The sequence below is a fragment of the Sturnus vulgaris genome, chromosome 5 (assembly GCF_052056855.1).
Source record: "Sturnus vulgaris isolate bStuVul1 chromosome 5, bStuVul1.hap1, whole genome shotgun sequence".
In the NCBI taxonomy this organism is placed as follows: Eukaryota; Metazoa; Chordata; class Aves; order Passeriformes; family Sturnidae; genus Sturnus; species Sturnus vulgaris.
Window position 1 is genome coordinate 70918305 of NC_142247.1, and position 17612 is coordinate 70935916.

Genomic DNA, 17612 nt, shown 5'->3' on the forward strand with positions numbered 1-17612 from the left:
ATCCCTTTCAACTGCAGGAAGCTGTGCCTGGGGACGTTTATGTTGGATATCAGGGAAAGGTTTTTCACCCAGAGGGTGGCTGGGCACTGGAACAGGGTCCCCAGGGAGGTGGTCACAGCACCAAACCTGCCAGAGTCCAAAGAATGTTTGGACAGTGCTCTCAGGCACCGAGTGGGATTGTTGGGGTGTCCTATGTAGAACCAGGAGTTGAACTTTATAATCCTTGTAGTCCTTCCCAACTCAGGACAGTCTATGATTTTATGATTTTAATCAGCTTTACTCCCCTTCCAACACACACACATAGTTCTCATAAAGAACTTTTCAGAGTAATCAAGACATGTTCAAAGTTATTACTGTTTAGCTCTGAACTTCTGGGTAAAAATAAGTAATTCTTGACATATGGGAAGAAAAACTTTGGAGCTGTTCTGGCATTTGGGGTTTTGAGATGTTTTCTGATAGCATAGTGCAGAGTGGAGGGGGGCTTCTGTAGTGTGAAGCAGAATAAAGATCACAATAATGAGGGCATGAAATTAGCTTGGCAGTATGAACTCCATGATACTGCGTAGGATTTTCAATTAGAATGAATTAAATTGTTGCCAAAGTCAGAATGGATATAAGGATTGAGTAGGGTAGGAGAGAGGGAAAAGGTGAGCCTTAAAGATAATGGCTTAGAGAATCTTCTGTACTTAGGGAATAGCTCATTCATCTGAAAATGTGTAAGAGAGAATCATGAAAATTACCTAGGAAATAAAATATGTGTATGTATAGTGGGAGTGAGAATCTAAAGTGATGTCAGGGAAATCTCAGCAGAAGAATAAGTGATGATTAGAGCCTCTCTCATTCTGCAGACCTGCCAATGCTGCGTCTTCCAAGAGCATAGCCATAATTTACACCATTGAAAAATATAAAGGACCAGATTTCTTCTGTGTGCAATGCCAGGAAGGGTCAAACACGCCTAGGTATGAAAGCTCTTCCGAGCAGCTCAGTCTCTGTGGCTCTGTACACAAAATGTCTGTAGGATTTAATCACAGCAGAGGAGCGAGCTCATTATGTCTCATTTTATTTATGGCAAATTTCAGAGCCATTCAAGCGGTGCTCTGAGTTTTTTTGTGAAGAGTAAAAAAGCAACGATTTACCCAGAATGTTCTTCTGTTCAGTAGGAGTCTGATTTTTGAAGACACAGTCTTTCAAGAGTGACAAACATTGAGCACCTTCCAACAACTGAGGTTCCAAAAGAAAGATCCCACATTGCAAATCCCAGCCATCCTTCTTTTCCCGTGTCTTCAGATGCAAAACACAGAGAAGTGCTTGAAAAGCTTTACAAGAAGTGCTTAGGCACCTGATTCCCACAGAAACACATTTGATGTTGAGTGCCACTCCCCTTCTGCATTTGCCCACTTTATCCTTCCTAAATAGATTATAATGAGTGATTTTAATATTCCAATCATGCAAATCTTCCCCCAAGATTTCAATAATGCCAACGAAGTCTGATGTATACTCATAAATGAGCTCCTCCAATTCCAGTTCTTGTTTATTACTCAGGCTTCCAGCATTAGAGTATAGGCAATTAAAGAATTTCTTCCCTTCACGTCCCTTGGTGCCTTGATTAATTTTGTTCTTGACATCTTAATTTCGAGCTAAATGAATGCTCATTCATTCCTCCCTCTCTGCCTTCCATCTTTCCCAATTTAACACTCTCCTGACTACTCAGCCTGACACCTTGAAGACTCTCCTGTGAAGATGTAGAGTGTTGGAACACAGTGGCTTTGTCTTCTCACCAAATAGGTGATTGTGTTTCTTGCAGGAAAAATATCTGCCTCACTCTACTTAAAACTAGAGGTCTTTCATTTCCAGAGGGTTTTGCCTTCCTCTGCTTGATGGAAATAAGACTTCTGGATGAAATATTCATCTGTAGTAGCCAGGAACTCTTCAGCCACCTTCAATCCTTCATATAAATCATAAAGAATGTCCACCACCATCAGTGGGAACCTTGAGTCTTGTACACATGTTCACCCTTGCACTAATAACCATGATGGGCTTTGGAAGAAAATGTCAAATCGCTTCTTTGTCTCTGGGAAATTTAATTGCATTTTGAACTCAGTGTCTTTGCCACAGTTGATGGGATTCCTGTGGTCAAATGTAGACATGTAAGAGGTAAAATTCACCATTTCTACCTTTATAGTCAGAAGAGAGAAATAAGACTTTCTGGGGAGAAATTGGTCTGAACTAGTGCAGATGAATCATGCCTGGGAAATGTCCATTGCTCTCTGTGGACTAGGAAAAATACTCATGATGTAGTTTTCTGTAATTGAGACCCGTAAAGCATTCGTGGGGTCATTTCTACCCCATGACACAGCACCAAAAACAGCATGTCAGGCTCTTGTACTTTCACTTTGGACTCTCTGCCCTGTGTGGAGGTTTCTGGATGTTCATTCAGAGAGTGTATTATGTCAGGAACCATACAGAAACATGGTCAGAGGCAGCCTGTTCTCTAGGGAAACTGTAATCCAAATGAAGTCTTATATTCCTGTCCCTCTCCTGGCCTGGCATAATGCAGGGTAACTTTTAAAACATTTAAACCCCTTCTCCAGGGTTTTTTTTTTTTGCAGATTCTGATTGTTTCTCTGCCTGAGCATTTGAGATACTGAAAAAATGATGATATACCATAAGAACATGCTGAGTTTAAAATAGACCACATTCCACAGCTGGCATGTAACAGCTTCACCTGTGTCCTTGTGCCAAATAAAGTCATGATGCTCCTGCAGCATCTCCAAGCCAGTACAATTGGAGTACAATTGGTAAAAAAACTGTAGGGGGATGTAGGTGCTGCCTTCGGAGCTAATAACCATGCAGAGTGCTGGATGGTGAAATGACTGCCCTACACAGAGAAGGAGCAGCCCCAGCAGCTCCATGGAGAGGAGGATCAGTGTGGGATGTGCCCTCAGTGCTTCCTGCCTGGCCTGTGGTGTCTGCTCAGAGGTGGAACAACCAGGTTCAGCATCCAGTGTAGGTGAGGCAGAGGAGATTGATGTGAGCTCCTGGTGTCCTGCTGAAAGATGTGCCCTGGGAGAGTCACAGCAGGTTAAGCTGCCATCCTGGAGCTGTGATTTACTTTCACCTGGTTTAATTTGTGCAGGTGCTGATTAGAAGTGCCCATGAATTCTGCAGGCATAGCTTGGCTGAAAGGACAGACAGGTCACTGCTCAGCATCACTGAAGGGCTGGGCTTGGAAGGAGATCATCTAACCCAAGCTTCCTGCTAAGGCAGATACATCTACATCTCTGGTTCTTTGGAAACAGCCCCTTTTTCCATTTGGATTTCTTCCAGATGAGATTTGAAGATTTTTTGTTTCAAGTTCTTTGTTTGGGGCAGAGCACGTGTCCCTGCAACCACCTCTACAGAATTACAGCTGGTAGAAGCAGAGGTTTTAAACTGTTTCAGCTGTGGAAATGAAAACATGTCCATAATCATTTGCTCTTTTGACTTAACCTTTTGTATTTGACCCTAATCTAATGCTCAGACTTCCATAGGTGAAGTTCAGACTGGAACCTGTCATTTTTGCTCCAAGAAGCACAGGCTTGCAGATGAGTCTCTGGAGACTGAAGCCAAGCTCAGCTCATGGTGTCTCTTGCTCATTTTCCTGGAGATGTTGAGCTTGTTTCAGTGAGGGATTAATCTCCTTTAGCTTTCAGTGCAGGCCTTACTCTGCAGGTTAACATGTTTGAATCCCAGAGTCTCCATGGACGTAGTCCTGTGCAAGTTCTGATTGTAAATTCCCAATCTATCTATGCAAATGTGTCTGAACATGGTCTAATGATGGTTTTGGTGGTCTGGGGTATTCTCCAGCAACAATCTGAGAGTGAACACCTTCTCTAAATCCCAGCTGCATCTCTCAGTCTCACTTGGGCACCTCTGATTCCTGGTAACATTTCAAATGTCACTGCATATCCATGGTTTCTGGCTATATTAAGATTCAACAATTACATAGAAGAGTAGCTCTTTTTTTAGCTGTATTTTTTTTGCAAGAAGGATAGTGGAATTTTTTCCTGTTCCTTCTGTGTCTTGCTCCTCTTGCCTGTGTGGGGCTCATTAGAGCACTGCCATGCCCGATGTGCTGAGATCTCACTCAGGGTCTGATCCTGGCTGAATCTATAAAGCATGAAGTTTTTAGCAGGCTCTGTTAGATCTGCATCTGTGTTCAGGGAAGAAAAACCTCCTGGGACAGAGCACACAGCAGTTCTGCAACTGCTGAGAGAGATTATCATAAAGACCGAGTAAAATCAATGTGGGCAAAGGGAACACCTGAGCCTTCCCTAAACCTGTTCCTCCACCTCCACAAGTTAGAATAGCTTTGGCAGTGTAACACTGGAAACAAGAAGACTGTACCCTGGAAAACTCTTTCTAAAGCAATTAAGCCAAACTGTGCTACATGGTGTTAATTTAGAATTTCAATTAGTGCGTACAATTTGCTATCAGCTCTGGCCAAGCCATTTGCTCAAACCAAAGCTGCTCTTTGCTTGCCTGTTTGCTTGAAGAGTATGAAGATGGAAGCAATTTGTTAACATAATCTGTTTTAATATGATGACTAATGATTTTCAAAAGAAAGTATGGATTGGGTTTGTCAGGCTGATTAAATCTGAAGCATGATGGAGGAGGGGCTCTTTCATCTGTCTTGATCAATGCAGTTCTGCAGGACCTGAGCTGGTCCTGGGCTTTTCCAGGGTGAATCCCAGGCAGATTCACTTTACTAGCTAATTGTAGGATGGGTTTATTTAGTTATTATGGGCAGTTTGAGTTTCCTTCTCCCAGGATCCTGTTCCTATTTGTACGAGGCAGCAATGACTGCCCAGCTCCTTTCCAATGAAAATTGCAACCCCCCCAACCCCACCCTATTCCTCGTTCTGGTAGTCACATCCCTGCACCCAATTCACCTTGCTTTGCCCTCCTAGGAGAACTGCTGGCTGTGTAAATCAATTCAGAGACCAGGGCTTTTCAGTGGTGGGTGGTTTTGGTTCAGCATTGCAGAATTGTCACTACATCCGTGCCTCCTGCCTCAGTCACTGTGAAGGGCTGACCCCACACCCTGCAGTGCCAAAGGAAAGCTTGTGCATGGTGGCCAGAGGGTCATTTCTCTGAATATCCTTCCCTGCTCTACTCTTTGGCCAGTAGTTTTGTTGTGACTCATGTAAATATTGACATTTGCCACGGACTTGCTTTTGTGCTTTCATTCCCTGCTGAAAAGACTTGATGTTTTTCTTCTGACTTTGCCTGGACTTTTTCCTTGCTCTTTTCTTTTGCACAGCCTTTCTCTGAAGAGCCTGGAAGAAAGAAAACCTCTTTTGTAAAGGCTGGGTTTTTGTTGGTTTTTTTTGGTTTTGTTTTTTTTTTTTTTTTCCTGGAAATGTTAACTCTCTGCGCAGATATTCTGGGAACTTTTCACTGTTCTTTTACTGCGTGACACAAGAAACTAAAAGAGGAACATTATCTCTTCGAGGCAGCAAGTCATTGTACTTGCTTCTAAAAGCTGATCTTGTTTTGTTTGACTCACTAGCTGTTTTATTCTGGCAGTGATGCACTAAAATATCCTTGAGCTAGCTCACTTGCACTTGCTTTCCTTTCTGTTAATGCCACATCTCTGGCAGTCACACTGTCCTCACCATGAACAAACCTATCAGCATCTGGCCCATTAATAACAGCTTGTTATGAAATAAAAATTAATCAAGCACTGAGATTATTGTGCAGCATTTCCAAGGACTTAATACTCAGAGTGATTGTGCAGACATCTTGTTGCATAGGGGTAGAATGTAGTTTGGTTGGAATTTACTCACAACAGCTGCTTTATTGCAGTGATGTATTATTATTTATGTAGGATGAAAGATGTGAACAGCATTTGAGCACAACAGAGCCGTGCACTGAGGAGTTTGCAGGCTAAGGGAGACGCAGGGCTGGAGCAGAGCAGGATAAAAAAGGGAATGGGATGTTGCTGCAGTTCAGACCATAAACTTCAGCAGAGCCTTTGTTTCTCTGAGCTTCTTGTTCTTCCTCGCATAAGGCACAGTTATAAGCAGCATTAATCAAGGAGGTGAAGAGTCAAGAGCTTTGTCTTTAATAACATTGAAGTGTTTCTTGTTTAACTTTCTCCCTGTGGACCCAGTTCTCAGATCTGGCCAAGTTTCACCCTGTTGGGGAGCCAAACAAAGCAGATAAAAGAGGGATTTATGTCAGAGAAACAGCAAGTAAATTTTCATCTCAGAGACACAATGATTTGGTACAAGAGTGCATATTAAGCATCTTAAAATAGAGTTAAGCTGTGTGCTGATCTTTACTCTGAAGCCACATTGCTCAGCTACTTGTACAAATCCTGCAAGATAACAGAAGGTGCTAAACAAGTCACTGGGAAAAAAAAAGATAGAAAAGTGACATATTTTTAAAACATAAGTAAGACCAAATTGATTTGCAAAGGAAGAATACAACTAATTACACAGTCAAAGCTTTGCAAAGTGTCTGTGTACCAGAGTCCTGAAAAGTTTGGGATAAAAGTTATAACCCCTGAGTGGGGAAATGCTGAGTGATTCAGACCAAGGTGGATTTGTGTGAAATAGACTCTCTAACTCCCACAGTCCATTAAATATTCTTCTCACCCACTCCATCACTCCCCAATATATTCACCCCAGCCCCCTGCCAGTTTCAATGTATACCCTGCCCCAATGCTTTAATTTTTCTGAATGTGTTTCATGACGTGTTTTTGCCCAAAGAAATGCCAGCAGATCTGCCATCAGCTGCACCTTGCCTTTCCTCAGCAGAGTTTTTAGCTTTTAAGAACACTTCAAACCTGCCAGGAACAAAATGGGATATGAAGAACCAATTTCAATTACAGTGTGTGAGGCGGTTTCCCAGCAACAAGAGTATTTAAGAGCAACAAAAATTAACATACCTTCAAAGAAAAAGCAGCAGCAACAGCCACTGATTTTCACGGTGTAATATTTTGTATTCATTAAAACGTAGTTTCTGAACATTGTTTCTGCCTCAAGGCTCAACCCCAACTCATCTTAAAATCATGTTTCTCCTTTCTTCACTGAAAAGTACTTAGAACTTTATAAAAAGACACAGAAAAAGGATGGAAAGAAAGAGACAGGCTGGACTGCTAACATAATTCCTTGGAGCTAAGATACCGACTCCTATCTTGCTGGAATAGCAGAACTCAGATGCTCTCTCAAGGAATAATCCCTTCTCCTTTAGGATCCAACACCTCTTTTGAACCACAGAAAGAAACACTCCACCTTAAAATTGGCTTTTTCAAAGCCTTCTACCCCTTTTGTCACTGTACATCCATCCATACCTATTCTCCCTGGAAAATAATTGCTCTCCAAAGCCTCTGGTTTGACTGATAAATCTGGGAGAATTTGTGCTCTGTGAAAGAGCTGTTTCCAAAGAGAGTTAATAAATCACAAATGTTGTGGTCCTGAGCAGGTAACACAGATTTTACCTGCAAGGGAGGGAGGGATGGCACCAGTACAGACCAGTAAGACCCACAACATCCCAGTAAGCTCCAGTGCAAGAAGAAACTGGGACAGTGATTTTCATATCCTTTTATCTTGAAGCATTTATAGTGTTTGAGTTGCTCCTGTCTTTCAACACCTTACACTTGACAACAAATATGTGTGGCAGTGACATCCCTGTCTGGGGTGATACTGCTCAGGTATAAATAAAAAAAAATAAGTTTAACATTTGACTGTTTAAAGTAAAGAGTTTCTGTCCGGCTCAAAACCAAAACTGAAACCATTCAGCCTCTTAAATTTATTTCACAGTCGTTTTTCTTCCCCCAAAGAATTATTTCTCAGAAAAGCATTTAAATTTGCAGCTCAGGTTGGACCAGAAGAGCAATCCATGCATTTGTATGGCCTCAGTTTGCATTTCCCAAGAACAGGGATCAAGGTCATCTGTTGCATTGCACAAAATCTGCAGGACACAGATCACTTGCACTTCAGCTACAGCCCTGACAACATCAATACTTGGCATTTTGGGATGTGCAGAGGTAATTTTGGTTGATCTGCTGAGTCTGGGTTGCTAGACATCCAAAAATCCTTCCTAAACTATTAAATTCCATTCTTTCTCCCTTGTGTGAACAGCATTTCTGAGTGACTAAGGGAAGATATATCAAGAAAAGCTGTTGGAGAAAAAATGTAGTCTTAAGAGTAGGGACAATAAATATTTTGTTTCTTGAAACTCTGCTGATTGACTGATTAAAAGCTCAAGGGGAGCAGATTTATCTACCAGCATCAGTTCCAGCAGTAGGACAAAATCCTGTGCCACATGGTCCAGTGTTGAGTAAACCAAGTGTCTTGTGCATCCTCAAATAAAGAATATTTTAAGCAGTCCTTGATTGCTCTAATTACAATAACCCAACAAGGATTTGAGCCCCTTCCTGCAGACAGGAGCCTCTGTGGCAGACAAAATGCTGCTTGAGAAACCCCTGTAGGTTTGGCAAGGGCCACTCTGGAGCTGCAGGAGCCCTGGGCTTCCTGGAAGTTGGGGGCTGAGCAGAACCCCCCCAGTTTCCCCCTGTGCTTGGGTTGAATCCCCCCAAGGTGAGTCTGGGTCCTTCCCCAGGTTTCTGTGCTCACTGCAGCAGTGACCTTGGAGCAGCTGAAGTGGCAGCCAAAGAAGCTACAAGGCATAATGAAATTATGGAGATATGAGTGATGTAGCTGCCTTTCCCCTTCCCTGAGGAGAGCAGAGAGGAGACCCTGGAGAGACCCAGGAGCTCAGGTTCCCAACAGGTGAACTGTCAGCAGAAAGTCTCTGGGAGTAAGCTATTTGCAATTTAAATTTAAAAGGCAAAAGGCATGAGGAACTGGTCAGCAAGAAGATAATTTGTTAAATTCCTTCTTATTAAAAAAAAAAGTTACTTGACCTAAGTGCTGCCATCCCTTAATTCAACATGTCCTCTTCACAATGCCCATTCCACACAAAGCCACTTGGATCCTGATATTTCATTTACTCTGCTGAGTGGTAAAAATCCTTCTAAAACATTTTGATTCCCTCATGTCACCTTCCTCACTTGCTCATGGCCCTTTAAAATGTCTCTGTGTCCCTGCAGCTGCAGTGGCAGAGAGATGGAGCAGTTTCCCTCATCATCAGTGTCTAGTCACCATCACCTCCTAGGCCATCACTGAAGCTGAATTTCTCCACAGCTCCAGCCATACAAACCTGGAACTGAATTTTAACCAGGATTTTCAAGCCAGAAGGGAAAAAAAAATAAAACTAATACAAAGCAGGAGGGGTGAGTTTTCTCACCATGGCAGTCGTGTGAAGTAGGATTTGCTCGAGTGATGGAGACTCTTAGTTCTCTTCAGGGGCTGCTTTGAGGATGATGCACCAAATCCTCAGGAGCCAAGAACTGTGACCACCAAGAAATGTACAAGCAGCATTAGAACCCCCTGTACCAGGCATTTTTTTCCTGAAATAGGGATGTGTGCCTAGCTTTAATAAAGGTGGCTCCCAGCTTCCACAATTTCCAGTGAGGTAGATACCCAGTGTGCAGAAGATGAAATGGTTTATGAAGTGGGTCAGCTTGTGGTTAGTTAACACATGTGGAGAAGAGAATGAGGACAGCACAGGCAGCAGTGGAAATCAGGGGGAAGAAAAGCTACTGGGATGCAGAAGAAGCAAATGGGAAAAGGAATGTCTGAGATATTAAATTTGCAGCTGGCTAAGTTATATATATATACATAAATGAGCAATTGGTGGAAATTTTACAAAGAACTGTGAATTCAATTACTTTTGAGATGTTTTAAACACAAGATACAGAATGACTTTAGGATGGAACATTCGAAATCTGAAGGTAACAGTGATGTGAGGAAGATGCAGTGTTTTCTTTTTAACCACTGGTCTGCCATTCAGTGTGGAAAAAGCTTCCTTATCTGTAAAAAACATTGTGGTTATTGAGGATCTTCACAGAAAAATAACAGAAGTTAAAAGGCAGTGAAGCACAAACCAGCTGATTTCTCACTCTGAAATTCTCACAGTGATATCCATGGAGAAGGAGAGTCAGAGCCAGCTCTTGGATTCAGGAGGCTGCTGGAATTCCCAAAGCCCTGCCTGTGACACCCAGGGGTGCAGGGTCACCTGTTGGTGGGGCATGTGTCACCTTGTGGGGACCCAGAGGAGACCTGAGCACAGGGAGTGGCACAAAGGACCAGTAGCTGGGAAAAGAGGAATATTCCCACTTCCAGACCAGGACAGTATAACTTATTTTGCCCTCACTCTCCAGGTTGCCTACAGTGCTGGGAAGGATTTTAAAATATTGCAAAGTTGACAAAAAACAAAGACCAAAAACCTGGGGATGATGTTCCTGCTGTTTGATCTTGCTGTTTGGGTGGGGGTCCAGGTGAGTTTTGATTTCCTGGTGTAACTGAGACAAATGATTCTTATCTGTTGAGGTTGATGGTACAGGGGAGAAAAAACCACATCAGCTGCCTTAGCTGGCTGGAAGATGTGGAGTTAAATAGACTCACATTTACAGCCTCTGACTTCATTAGTAAATTATTGTATAATGAACTGGTAGCTAGTAACCTTCCTGTACTCTTGCCTGGCTAATGCCCTGCTAATATCTCATCCATAGGCTTATTTTACAGTGCAGCCAACCCATTCCAACAACAGGCAGCAGCCTGGTCCCTCTTGGGTTCATTGTGAGCTGGCCTGAATGCTGAAAGTGGAGCTGGAAGGAAACACAGAGATGGTTGTGCTGGGGGGAAGAGTTCGACCATTTCATTAACCCTGCTAATGGCTCAAACAAAGACCTTAATAGCACAATCAATAATGCAGCCTGTGATCAGTTTGTTAGCCAGCCTCAAAGGCTTTGCTTTTAATAAGGGACTCCCAGAAGGATCATGAACTGTTACTTGCAAGCACTAATTCAGGGTGCATGGAAAGTATGACTCTGGGTCTTATTTTGCATTTTTCTGACAAGCACAGTCACTTCCCTGTCTCCTTAGACTGCTGCTGGATAACTCACCCCAGGAGTCACAAAGTTCTCTGTCCCTCATCAGCCTGGCATTTCTGAACAAATTATTTGGATGATCATTCCTGTCCTTAATGCTTTTGCAGGAAAAGTGAGTCTCTGGGCTTGTCCACGATTAAGGCAGAGTTGATGGTAAAGGATAATCCTTTACTAAAGAATTACTAAAGAGGAAAGAAACTCTTTACTGTGAAGGAACAGGTTGCCTAGAGAAGCTGGGGATGCCCTGTTCCTGGAGATTTTAAATTACAGAGTGAGAAACCTGGTCTGGTGGGTGTCATCCCAGTCTGTGGCAGTGGGGATGGAACTAGGTGACATTTAAGGTCCCTTCCAATCCAAACCACTCTGTGACTCTGTGATTCTATGATCAGCTCTGGTATTTTTTCACAGGTTCTCCAAACTCTGCCTTTGCTTCAGCTCCACATGTGAGGCTGTGCAGTTGTGACACGATTGCACCACCACAACCTTGCACAGCCTCCATGGAGCCCATTAGCTCAGCTCAGCTGAGTCTCTTCAGTGCAGGTTCCCTTCTGCCTGGAAAACCCCATGAAGAAACCTCCAAAACAGACTCTGCCCCTTTGTTTACCTTCTCCCCTTTTACTCTTCCTTTCCTTCTCTTCTCTGCACCACAGGTTTCTCACTTAACTAAACAAAAGCTGCCAGACACCTGCTTTGGTGTGAAGGCCCTCTTGAAACAAAAACCCTCGAAATTGGCCCAAATCCTGCAGGCACAGATCAGCACTCCCTTCTTTGAAGGCACTCTGCCCAAAGGAAGGTGAGCAAAGAGAACCCACATGGGAATATTTAATATTTTAAGTGGATGCAAAGCAGCAGAACACTTTTTTTTTTTTTTTTTTTTTTTTTTTTTTTTTTTTTTTTGTGCCTTTCATTTGTAAAAAAAAAAAATAGAATGCCCCCTTTCTGCTTTACTGGTTAGAATTTTATCTTCTGGTTTTGCCACTTATTAACTTTCCACTTATTAGGCTGCCTGTGAGATTTTTCATTGTTGAGGGGTTTTCTATTATTATTTAAAAGATTGGGTTGTGTGTAGTTTTCATTGTCACATTAAACACTCAGTAAATAGAGTCCCTGGAACAGGAGATTTTATCTGGGAAGCTCCGATGAAATTCCATGGCTGGCTGGCAGTTGTTCAGGTGAGCCCTCTCTGCCAGACTACAACAGCAAAGGATATTCTTCCTTCCCTTTACCTTCTCTTCATTATGCAAAGGAGGGAGGGGAGCAGGAGCAAAGCAGGGTCATCTTGGCATTGCATTTATTCCACTGCAATGACTTCACCGAGCAGGAGTAACAAAGCATCCCCTGTGAGCACCACACTTAGCACTGAGATTACACCAGGCTGTAACGCTGGACGTGACCTGCTCCAGGATGCAGCCACTTGCTAAGTCAGCTAATTCTTTCCCTTGTCCTCACTCTGCAGAAGAGTGAGAAGTGAATTGAGATGATGCATTTCCTACCCAGGAGTCTTCATTGCTGCTGGCATCAGCTGAGAGAGCCTGGAGTTAATGTGTCCCAGCAGTGGGGCAGGCCTCTAAAGGATGTGCTCTGTTCTCTGGGGGAGAAGTTGTATCCGAAGGGGAAAAGCAGATTTGGACTTGTCAGTGCAGCCTTCATGTGGTTCATGATGAAAGCAACCACGTTGCTTTCAGGAGGAACTGAACTGTGGAGAACTGTGGGTGGTCGGGGCAGAGTGGGGTTAAAGCACTCAGCACATCCTGAGGGCATGGAAAGGAGTCTGGCATCCCGTGGAAAAGCATCAGGTTTGGGATAAGGGAATCAGTGAGAGGGATTAAACATAGGGTGTGTCAGGGCATGGGAATGGCTCAGGGTTACACTTACACAGCATCCCTGTAACTGCTGTGCTCAATTCCAGGGAGAGATGGAGCTCCAGGTGCAGTGGCAGAGGGGTGGGAGGTAAAGCTCAGGCACTCACCATCACTGGAGCAGGCTGTCCAGGGAAGCAGGGAGACAGCATCCCTGGAGGTATTCAAAAGGTGCATAGATGTGATGGATCTGGCACTGTTAGTGGTTGAACTCAATGATCTTAGAGACCTTTTCTAAACTGAATGATTCTATTCTATTCTATTCTATTCTATTCTATTCTATTCTATTCTATTCTATTCTATTCTAATTTCCATTCCATTCCTTTCAATTCCCATCCATAAGCTTAATTCATTATTACAGACAGGTCTGTTATTCTTCAGAACATGTCAGGGCTTCAAAACAAAGTTCATGATACTGACTTCTCCCTCAAGGCCCCCTCCCTGACAGTGCTAAATGGCTTTCACATTAAAGAAAACAGGGCTTTGCCAGACTCCCAGCCCTTTCCTTTTATATTTTGCCAAAACCCACAACCTCACAGCCAAAAGGATGGGAACTGAACTGGATCCATGACCCCTACCTGAATTCAACAAAATGTGAAATAATTTGGATGCGAAATAATGTCTGTGTGATGGATCACAAAGAATGTCACAGAGGAATGAGATGGTGGTAGAGACAGGGAAGGATACCAAACACTTTGCTTCCTGAGTCTCATCTCTCACAGAACACGCTTTGGTTGTTTTGTTAACAGGAACTGACGTAGCTCCACTCATAAATGTCTTAATTAGGATTATAATCCAAATATTCTTTATAATGATATATAGAAGTGGAGCCAGAAGAAGACACAAAGGTGATTGGAATGATGGAACATCTTTTCTGTGAGGACAGAGTTGGGACTGTTGAGGTTGGAGAAGAAAAGGCTCCAGGGAGACCTGGAGCATCTTCCAGTTCCCACAGAGGCCTTAGACAGATGTGGACAGACCTTTTAGCAGGGAATGTTGTGACAGGACAAGGGGTAATGGTTTTACATTGAAGGACAGCTGATCTAAATTAGGTATAAGGAAGAAGTTTTTTTACAATGAGGATGGTGAAACACAGGCACAGGTTGCTCAGAGAAGGTGTGAATGCCCCAACCCTGGAAGTGTTCAGGCTGGACAAGGCTCTGAGCAGCCTGATGTAGTCAAAGGTGCCTCATTTGGTCTTTGCTCCACGTCTGCCATTCAGCAGGGACATCCCTCTGCAGCTGGGACATGAATCTGGAGACCCTCCTGCAGCTGCCTGGGGCAATTCTGCCACTCTTGAACTTCACTTTCCACTCCTGGGTGTATTCTGTTTGCATCACATTTTGTTTTAATGCAGTGCTCAGGCAGGGTGGGAGACAGTTCTGAGGAAGAGACACTTTGTGACAATACTATTATAATTTCACTTGTGCACATTTTCCCCTTCTGCTAGATTGGTTTTCACTCCCAACTATATTTCTTTGAATGTGACAGATTTTTTTTCTCCGTGTTTCCTTTTTGGTCCTATCCTCTGTTTAAAAGCAAGGTCATCAATAATTTTAGATGAAATGCATCTGCTGTAACACTTCAGGATAACATGGTTTGAATATTTTGATTGATTTATGTCTATAAAAAACAAACTGCATCAGCTGTTTGTCTGTAGAAACCTTTGTTTTCCTTAAAGGTACGAGCCTTGTGCCTCATTAGTCTTTCCAAGCTTTCCTTTTGGTACCTGTTGTGTTTCACACATTTTTATAAGCTGTCTGCCTCTAATAAATGAAATTATACTTCAGCTGTAAAGTGTTCCCATAAGCAATCAAAGAAATGCTGCCTTGTAGTCTCTGAGAATAAGCACCATCAGTACCATTGTCACATCATCAGGACGTAGCTCAGCCTGGTTATTAGTTTTGTGCTACCCTGACAGCTCGGGTCGTGCAGCATCTCTCAAAAACCAGGGCTGGAGGAATCAAGGAATGGAGGAGCCTAAGGTGTCTGGCACTGCGATATTTTGGCTGATTTTTAGAAGGGTGGCTTGGTGCTGCATAAACTCTTGACTGATTATATTCAAGGATCAGAAGCCAAAATTAAATTAATTAGAAGAAGAAATCACACATAGGTTTGCTATCGTGACTGGGAACTATCAGTGTGAGTTACAAGGTCTGTGACAGCATCTTCAGGGAGCTGCAGGGAGGTTCAGCCAAACCTCCTGTAGGATCCACAAGCAGGTAGAAACCTGTTTGCTTTTGCTCTTGTCTCTCGTTACAAAGAGAGAGAATTGAAAGGATTTTGTTTTTCCCTGGGACATCCTCATGTCAAACAGAAGATGAATGAGGCTGTGCACATGCTCTGGTGTGCTCATTTCTTGCACTTGTGGTATGAACCAGAGGAAGAAGATGAGCCAGCTCGTGACATACAACATCATTTTATTTCAAATAAAAGCTGGTTGATAGCTCCCCGTTTTTCTAGCACTGATGGCAATTTTGAATTCCTGTGGGTTTTATGCAACCCTCCCAAGTTCATGGCAACATGCCCTAGCAAAGTTTGGGATCTGGCACCCTTTGCTTCCAATACCTTCCGTGAGCATGCACATCCAATGCTGCATGAGCACAGAAAGCTGTCTGCTGTTAACATGGAATTGTTTAGGCTGGAAAACACCTCCAGGACCACTGAGTCAAACCATGGACCCAACTCTTCCAGGTCCACCACAAAATCATGTCCTGAAGTGCCACACTCACACTTTTTTTTAACATTTCCAGGGGCAGTGATTCCACTACTTCCCTGGGCAGCCTGTTCCAATGCTTGACAACCCTTCCAGTGAAGTTTGGGTTTTTTTTAATATCCAACCTAAACTTCCTCTGGTGCAACTTGGAGCCATTTCTTCTTTCCTTACCAGCTATTCCTGTTGTCCTATCCATGTTCCAGTCCCTGCAGCTGTGTGGGTGAGATATCCATGGCAGACACATTCCAGCTCAGAGCTGAGGGCACCACTGGGTCTGAGTGGAATCTGCCCTGTGAGACCCAAAAAGCAGAACACCATGTAAGGACAGAGCAAGGATGTTGCTCAGGGCAGGACTAAGCACAGCACAAATTGTCTTTAATATTTTAACAACTTGTCAGCTTTTTATTCACTTCAACTGGGTCATCTTTAGTTACGAACATTTTTTTTGTGTCTTTTTTTCTTTTCAGATGGGGATGAGGCAGAGAGGAAATCAGCATTCAGAACTCCTCTCTACTTACATGCACGTCACATTGCAAAAATGAACATTGTGTCTGGTTCAGTTGGATCAACTTTGTAGGCAGATTATTTAGTAATTAAACCAGAGATATATCTCAGAGGCAAAAGAGAAAATCCCACTGACTCCAGTTTACCCTTTTTTAACCCATCCTAGGAAGCAGCAAAGCATCAGAACGCTCTCATTATTTATGTATACAAATAAATATATATATATAAATATATATATATGGAAAGCAGATAGCAATTCCTTCATTTCCCCACCCTCCCTTTCTGCTTGGAAGCCTATTTACAAACACACAGTCAAAATCCTCTTCTGAAATCGGTGATTGTGTTCATTGTTCCAGAACACATAATAGGAGAGGCAAACAGGAATGCTGAGGCAGTAATAGCTTAAGTTGTTCAAACAGGAGGAACACGGAAAGCAGCAAATAATTGTAACAACCTAAAGGCTGCAGAGTCCCTGAAATCACCAAATCTTTCACTCTCTGAGTCTTCCACACATGTTGAGCTACTGTAATGTCTTGGCTATGTCATCAGGATCTGAGATTTAGCCACAGTTCCTAATACCTGATCTAGATACTCCTAAATTCTGAACCAGAATTCATCAAATACTGGTTTTATGGTGACTGAATTGAGTTTTCTGGAGCCACAGACTTCTAAAATCAGAGTTCCCTCCATGTGTACAGTGGTCAGCCAGGGTCATCTCTTGGATTCCTTTTGGGAAAGAACATCCAAGGCTTGGTGAACTGGCTTCAGGGAACAGGTATTTACTATGTAAGTATCTGTCCTGTGACAAGCCAGGACAGGGTGTGAAGGTCAGGCAGAATGGACAAAATAAGCATTTCTTGCAGGGCTTGAAAGGAGCAGAGTTATCACAGGATGAGACAGGAAAAGAAATAAATCTTGAGCTCACTGCTAAGACACAAATGGATGGTGATACCCCATCCCCCCAGGAGTCCCTGGGCTGGAAGTCAAACCTCAGTACAGTCTGTAGAGGACAAAAATTGGGTCCAATCTGCTCAACACAACCATCCATAGCCCCTTATTGTTCTGTCCAGCCTGGTTCTAGGAGAACACAATCTGCCACAGGTCCTCCCCACACCAGACCTGTCAGGATAATTCAGGTGCCTCCAAGACATCTCAAATTATGTTAGAGGTACCTTTTTTTTTTTTCTTTTTCCAACCCATTTCCTCCTCATTTTCTTGTCCCCATATCAGTGGGATAAGCTCAGGTCTCTCAGACCTACCTGGTCAAACCCATTTTCAAGTGTTTTGGCTTCCTGGAGTTATTCAGAGTTTCCTGCACAAAGGAAAACCATCAAGACATGAAATTTGTGCTGATCCATCTGCCCAGCAGAGCAATTAAAATCAAAATTGTTAAAGAGCAATATTATTTTAAAAACACAGCACAACCTCTGATATGAAAGAGCACCAAGAATGGACTTGTCAAACACTATTAGTTTTCCATTTTATTTTTCAATAAAAGAGGGAAAGAAAAAGTGTTTACAAGTAAGGGAAT

The 17612-nt window shown here is 42.9% G+C and overlaps 1 long non-coding RNA gene across 1 annotated transcript; it reads right to left on the reverse strand.

Annotated features, from left to right (window-relative positions):
* Nucleotides 1–5902: 5902 nt before the first annotated feature.
* Nucleotides 5903–17395, reverse strand: LOC148223765 (uncharacterized). The gene is made up of 3 exons (XR_015804205.1): nt 17341–17395; nt 15749–15867; nt 5903–6179 (listed from the first exon to the last, which is right to left on the reverse strand). It is a non-coding gene; the product is annotated as an uncharacterized LOC148223765 (long non-coding RNA).
* Nucleotides 17396–17612: the final 217 nt, after the last annotated feature.